Source organism: Ambystoma mexicanum, chromosome 2q (genome assembly GCF_040938575.1).
Source record: "Ambystoma mexicanum isolate Mex_15411 chromosome 2q, UKY_AmexF1_1, whole genome shotgun sequence".
In the NCBI taxonomy this organism is placed as follows: Eukaryota; Metazoa; Chordata; class Amphibia; order Caudata; family Ambystomatidae; genus Ambystoma; species Ambystoma mexicanum.
The window spans coordinates 248,727,492-248,735,495 of record NC_090924.1 but is presented as its reverse complement, the minus strand read 5'-3'; positions in this window follow the sequence as shown (position 1 = coordinate 248,735,495).

Below are 8,004 nucleotides of genomic sequence, written 5' to 3'. Positions count from 1 at the left end.
CTCCCTTCTTCCTTCATACCCACCCAGCCTTACTCTTCCTCCGAGAGCCTGCTCTGCAAGCTGGTCATCTCTCCCACTTCCCCTCAGACCATTGCCACGATAGAGGCCGCCTGGCTTTACCACCCTGCCCCTTTCTGAATGGGCCGATTTCTCCACTCTCCTCACAACCACCTCTATTCCTTCTCCTGAGTGATTTCAACATCCACCCATCTGGCTGGACACACTCTCAATACCTTCATCCACACTGATCTTTTGCTCTCCTCCCCACTTATCAACCCACTCTCCTGATCACGCCATTCTCTCCTCTCACCTGGGTCCTCTCTGCCATCTGACTGCATCTTCCCCAGCCCTGCCAATCTTATTCTTGAACATCCGTCCAATGAAACGAGTGTCAACTGCTGCCTACGCATTGACCTTCATCACAGTCCCCCGCCCCCACTGCACACTCCACTTCAGCAGCCTCCATCTTTCCATTACTAACACTCTTAACACTCTTGCCCCAGTCATGAAGATCCGCCTGAAACATGCCTCCAAGCGTAACACCTGGTACGACTATGAACGTACAGCTCTGACATGCAAATGCAGATCTGTGGAACACAAGTGGCAGACCTCGAGCTCACGCTCTTGACAAACTGGCCTGTCGCATCCAACATCACAGCTGAACTCTCTAAAATCAGCGAGGAACTAGCCAACCCTTCCGCAGTCTCCACCTCCCCATTTCCATCCCAGGCAACACATTGCCAAATACTTCACTGCAAAAAACCAAGGGCATCCTGACCAGCCTCGCTTCTTCCTGCCCCACCCCCTCCTATGGCCTCTCGCCTCCGAACCCCCTGGCCCTCTGTCTCTCCTCCTTCTCTATCACACCTGATGAGGTCACCAGAGTTGTCCGCACATGAAGGTCTCTTCCAAACGGGTCTCCCCTGTTCCTTGAGAACCATTAAGGACAATATTGGCTATCTTGGCCCTGCACTTGTTGATTTCTGCAACCACTCTTTTGGTACTGGATCATTCCCTTCTTCCGTTAAGCACTCCTTGTGTGCCTGACTCCTGAAGAAAAAAAAAAATACTTCTACAGACTAGTCTTGTCTGACTATCTACCTCCTCATCTCAATCCCACCCTTCCTTCAAACACTTGGTGAAGCTGGTCTGCCTTCAACTAACCCAGTAGACTGAACTTGTAGGTTGCCTACACGACCATCAATCTGGATTCCGAGCATCCAGAGACACGGAAACTGCTCTTCTGAACATCCCTGAAGAACTGCTTGCATCTCTTGATTCTAACTCTCCCGGTGTTTTCATACTACTTGATCTCTCCTCTGCATTTGACACAGTCCACCACTCCTCCTCATAAAACGGCTCCACAATCCCTAGGTATCTCGGAGCAGGCACTGGACTGGCTGACCTTCATCCTCAATGACTGTCCATCCCAGGTTATTTTGGACTTTCTCCTCTCTATCTCCACCTGTGGCGTCCTCCTGGGCTCCACCCTTTCTTCCTGGGTCTTTAGCATATCTTGCGCCGATTGCACACCTAATTTTCACCTTCTCCCCTAACTTTCAGTGTTATGCTGAGGAGACACAACTCTGAACTTCCCCCTAATCATCTCTTTATTTCCTTCATTCCTGGCTGCCTTCCTCCATCATTCCTGACTGCCTGTCTGCCATCCAGACCCGGTGTGCTTCCAATGATTTCTGCCTCAATGCCAGCAATACGGATATCCTTTCCATTGGGAATCCTGCTTGCTCTTTCTTCCCCTCACTCTAGCCACCCTCTATTCTCTATGGGTTTCTCCTTCATCTGAAGCCAGAAAACTTGGAGTCCTGTTCGACCCCGCTCTGTCCTTCCTCCCTCACATTCAGGACCATGCCAGGAAGGGCCACTTTGTACTCCACCTCCTCAAAACAGTCCTTCCTTTTTTTACCCCCCCCCTCTGAAACTCAATGGGCCTCATTACGACCATGGCGGCCATGGAATGAAGGGTGCCAGTAAGGGACTGGCACCATTCATTCCGGGCCGCCACATTACGAGTTATGCAGCGGGTCCCGCTCTGTACGCCTGACCAAACATGCTGGGCGGGACCCTTAGCAGACCGGGATGCTAACAACGGGTCTGTTGTTGGCATCCTCCCCATTCCCATTGAGCCCTATTGAGCTTGAATGGGGACGTACCGGGACTTGCGAAAGGGGAATTACCGGGCCCTCGAAGGTCAGTGAGTCCCCTTTTGCAGGACACGGACCCGAGTTTGGAGGTAGCCATGCCGGTAATGACTGCATGGCTACCTCCAAACTCGTAATGAGGCCCAATGTCTCTAGAACTCTGGTTCTCTCTAGGCTAGACTACTGCAATCGCCTCTTCCTTAATCTACGCTCTTCTTATCTATGACCCCTCCAGCTAATCCAGAATAGGGCTGCAAGATTTATCCTTGGCCTCAAGCCCAGCGACCGCATCTTGGCCTTTTCCTCAGATGGTTCACTCCTGAGCTGAAGACCACTAAACAACTATATAAATACCTAGAACGCAAATGGCAGAAAGAAAAAAACCAAGGAGAACAGGGCCACCTTGGCTCAACACCTCTATCAGTACAAGGCCGAAATCCGGAAAGCTTAAAAGCCCACTACAACTCCCGAATACTAAACTGCAAAAAACCGTCCCTTGTCCCTCTGCAGCCCAAAAACTACCGCCCCATCTCGAACACCAGATTACTTGCCAAACTCATTGACCGAACCGCCTACTCCCAACTAAATGCCTTTGTCGAAGCCAACAATCTCCTAGACCCCGCACAATCAGATTTTAGAACCCGTCATGGAACCGAAATCACCCTAACCTCAATCTGGGATGACCTTAAAATGACGGCAGACTCCGCGGGATGCGCTGCACTAATCCTTCTTGACCTATCTGCTGCCTTTGACACAATCAATCATTCAATCCTCCTAGATCGCCTCCACTCCCAAGGAATTCGCGGCACTGCTCTTAAATGGATAGCTTCATTCCTCAAAGATAGGTACCAAATAACGATACTCTCCACCTATACCTCCCAAGCCCGACCAGTCGACACGGGGATGTCCCACAAGGAGCATGCCTATCTCCCCTCCTGTTCAATCTGTACTTGATCACCCTCCCTAGTTCGCTCACACAACATCCTGTGTTACAACCACGCCGACGACACTCAACTAATTCTAAAATTAATGAACTCAAATCCCAACTCCCGACCTGACCTGGCCTCCTGCCTCCTCGACATAGAACTCTGGATGACCCAAAGCCACCTCTTGTTAAACCCCTCCAAAACGGAAATCATGGTATGTGGCAACTCCGAGCTTCTTCCGCAACCACTACCCTGGCCATCCACCATGGGCAGCTCGCCGAACCCCTGCAACTCAGTGAAAAATCTTGGGTGCATCCTTGACTCGGACCTAACACTCTCGCGCCAAGTCAACAAAGTCTCAAAATCCTGCCGCTACCACCTTAAAACCCTAAGGCGCATCTTTCCTTATATCTCCTTTCCTAGCAGACTCTCCGCGGTCCAATCAATCGTTATGTCAAGACTGGACTATGCAAACCCCCTATACCTCAGAATCCATGCATACCAACTGAATAAACTCCAAAGGGCACAAATCGCGGCAGCCAAATTGCTACTTGTGCTCGGCCCAAGAGACCACATCTCCCCAGCCCTTAAGACGCTGCACTGGCTTCCAGTAGCCCGAAGGGAGACTTTCAAAATCTCTCATCGAGCACTGCATAAAACTGGACCTCAATATGTTCAAGACAAACTTAAACAATATCACCCCCCTCGCACCCTAAGATCAAGCTCAGCCGGCCTCCTAGTCATTCCTAAAACAAACTCAGTCAGATTAGGCGGATCAGCATTCTCAGCCTTGGCCCCCACCCTGTGGAACTCACTCCCACCGCACATCCGCCAAACTGAGGATTTAACTGCTTTCCGCAAACTGCTAAAAACCTGGCTCTTCCCCTAAAAGCCAACCAGTAAACAAACTGACCCAAACAGACAATCAGTATCCCAACGACACCAACCCAACAAACTACCTGAGGCGAGAAATTGACAGCTAATGAACCCGAATATAAACTAGAACGACAAACAGAATTAAACGAGTAATGTAGATCAAAATAGTGAAGCGAATAATAAGAATAAATCACAGGGAAACTGTAATGAGATGTAAACTACTGAAAGGCACTTAATAAACGAAGAGGGACCGAAATTAATGGCATCGATGAAATAGTTAGAATAGATGAAGCGTGTTGAACAGACGAATGCACTGACTGAAAGAATGCATGAGCGGAAGAACTAATGACCATATAGACAGAATAAGTGTGTAAATTGAATGAGTATGTACATCGGATAAATGTATAGAATGGATGAACTTGCTAAGCGTGGACTGTGCAAAGTGGTTGACGATAAACAGTTGAATGCACTAAATGGAAGAATGCATGAGTGGAAGAACAGATGACAACATAGATAAAATGAGTGTGTAAATTGAACAAGTATGTAGATCGGATGAAGGTATAGAATGGATGAACATGCTAAGCAGATGAGCGTCTGGAGTAATTGGGTGTGAAGAGCGGACGAGCATGTATGACGGATGTGTGCATAATTACAGAGAAGCGAATGTAGATCTGATGAATGTACAGAACGTATGGGAGTGTAAAGTGAGGGAGCGTGTAGACCACGGGAGCGTGTAGAGTGGGAAGCCTGTGGAGTCGGAGAAGTGTAAAATGGGGGAGTGTGTAGAGTGGGGGAGCGTGTAGAGTGGGGGAGTGTGTAGAGTGAGTGAATGAGTGGGGGGAGCGGATGAGTACATAGAACGGATTAGTGCATAGAATGGAGAAGTGACGAGAGCTGATGAGTGCTGCAACAAATGAGTGCAAGGGAGTAGGTGAGTGCGGAGAGCTGTTGAGTGTGGCAACGGATGGGTGCGGGGAGTGGGTGAGTGCCGGGAGCTGATGAGTGCGGGAACGGATGGGTGCGGGGAGCGGGTGAGTGCCGGGAACGCGTGAGTGATGGAGTACATGCATGGGGCAGGCAGGAGCGCGCAGGGCGGTCTGGAGTGCATGAGTGCGTCGAGCAGACCGGAGTGTAGCACAGACAGAGACGCATGGAATGAATAAAAGTACATAGAAAAGACTGGAGCACATAGAACTGCATAGACGTACATAGTATGGTTTGGAATGCAGGGAACGTTCAAAAGAGCATCTAACACACCATAATCACACCCCACGCTTACTCTCTTCTTTACACCACCACTCAACTAGAACACAGTGATACTATGACACCATTCCGTATAACTGTTCTCATACTAACATCTCCCGCTCACGCCCCATCATTCTAAGTAAACACTGCTGGTTACATACCCCCCAGCCAGGCGTTCCCCTCAGGCCTAACGCATCCACAGTCGGTCTGGATAAATCCTGCCAGAACGAACACATTCCCCTGATCTCAACCATCACACCTACCGCTAAGAAACAGCTTTTTCACAAATACCACACCAGCCGCACACATACCTGGTGCGCACATGCGCCGTTGACTCTCCCTACTCTCTCTACTGACCTGAACTTCGGTTCCCAAGGGCGTTCAACCTACCAGCGCCTTCAGACCATACCAATGGTATATAAGGCGCTATATAAATGCAAAATAACATAACATAACATGTAGCTGAGATCGTGGGCACGCCCATAAGTGCCGGCTAACCAGCCACACCCTGCCACTCCTAGAGAGTGAGCACGTGCAAAGGCAATCCATTAGCAGCCACACGCAAGAATACACTTGGGGCTGCTTAATGGATAGAATGTTCAAGGTTAATGCATCCTGCTTAATGGATGGAATGTTCAAGGTTAATGCATCTGAAGTGCTATGTCCATAATAAAAGCTTTTTGGTGTTAAATGGATGTTCTTGTTTACTTTTGTTCATGAGCCTGGCACCAAAGGTGCCAGGACAGTGTCCACCCAGGTCACCTCTGCATGCGACCCCTGCATGCCTGTGCACCCGACTTCATGACCATGATACATGTTTGACTGTTGTTGATGAGACGTGAAAAGAAAGTATAAAAAAAAAAAAAGAAGCGCGATATTTCACGGTGATGGATTTGAAAAATGCATTTTTCTCATTTCCATTGCATAAGGACTCACAAGACTTAACTTCCTCCATTTTTCACCAAATTCAATTAAAACATACTCGTTTGACTCAAGGGTACTGAGACTCTCCATTGATTTTTAATAGAGTCCTGCAGATGGACCTTGGCAATATCGATTTGAAAAGTACTGTGATACAGTACGTAGATGATATTCAGTTACATGTCTTTATATCTAAAATGTTATAGCTAAATACACATATATCAAGTATTTTATAACAAAAACCTGTATACCGAAACCAGTCCCCAAACCCCAATTTACTACCCTTAAAAACCCACCACAAACATTTCCCCCCAAAAATTAACCCTTTACCCCACCCAAAAATACATTCGGCATACAGTTTTTCGTTAGAAAATCCTTGATATATGTGTGTTTCTGTATATACATTTTCGATATAAAGACTGGATACCATGATATTCTGATTTGTAGCATAACAGAAGATGAGTGTAGACAAGACTCGATTCAGTTAATGACTATCCTTGCAGACAAGGGATATAAGGTAGATGAAGAGAATTACAGTATTGTCAAGAAGAAGTGTTGTATATAGGCCAGTTGATCTCACATGAGGGGAAAAGGGTGACACTTAAACGAGCTGAAGCAATTATGAAAACTGCAAAACCGCACATGGTAAAGCAGATGCAGCGATTCTTGGGACTATGCAACTATTTGAGAGCATGGGTGTTTGACAAATTCTTTTTATTTTCACACGCTGATTGGACAGTTATGACAGCGGTGCTAGCACAGAGTACTACATTAGGGTACAAACCTCTGGCATATTACAGTGGGATGTTAGACCCAGTAATGAAAGGGCATTTTCTGTGCGAACAGTCATAGCCAGCAGCTGCGTTCGCAATTGAGAAGTTTGCAGGCATTGTAATGGGTTGTCCTATGACACGTTTTGTAGAACATGCTTTATTTGCCATTTTGGAGAAACCCAAGGGTACATTGGCATCTTAGAGGGCTTCACTGTACGAAGTAATTATATCCAATCCAGCGATTAAAACTGCTAGATGTAAATAGTGAACCCTATCAAATTTATGTACCAGTGGCAGAGGGTGAGCATGTGCATGATTGCGCAAAGTGTTACGACAACATACCACACGTTAAAGAAAACGCACTGTCAGGAGAGGAGATTTTCTTTATTGATGGTTCTTTGAAAATTTATCAAGACAGGTGGGAAAAGACATTTCGGCGCAGCTCTAGTGAGGCATAGAGCAAACAGTGAATTTGAGGTTGTAGCAAGTGCAAGACTACCGTCTCACTTTTCAACACAAGCAGCAGAATTGGTAGCGCTCATTGTGGTGCTTGAAAAACACAAAAGGATAGGAAGTGACGATATACAGTGACTCCGCCTATGTGACGTCGACTGTACATGCAGGGCTAGTACATTGGAAAAGGAGGGGGTACCTCCGAGCGGAAGGCACTCCAGTGCAACATGCATCATTATTGGACAGGCTTATTAAGGCACTACAACTCCCAGTAGCCATAGCGATAGATAAATGTGAAGCACATACTAAGCAAACTGATTTTATTTCTTGAGGAAACGAAGACGCAGAAGCCAAACATGTTGCATACGCACCAGATATTTCAAGTTTTGATGCTCCCGATGTTAAAGAAAAGGTGGTTAAGATTATGGTGGTAAAGGAAGGATTTAAACATTTATCAAGAGCTCAGTTAATGGAAATTCAGGGCATTGCACCACAGGAAGAGCAAGAATTATGGAAACAAAGGGGGTGTTCTCTATCCCCCACAGAAGTATTGTGGCGACAGGACAGTACCGGCAAGCCGATGACGCCACTAGCATTATCAAGGGTAGCACTTGAACAGCTGCACTACCCAGTGCATGTAACTAGGGAGAG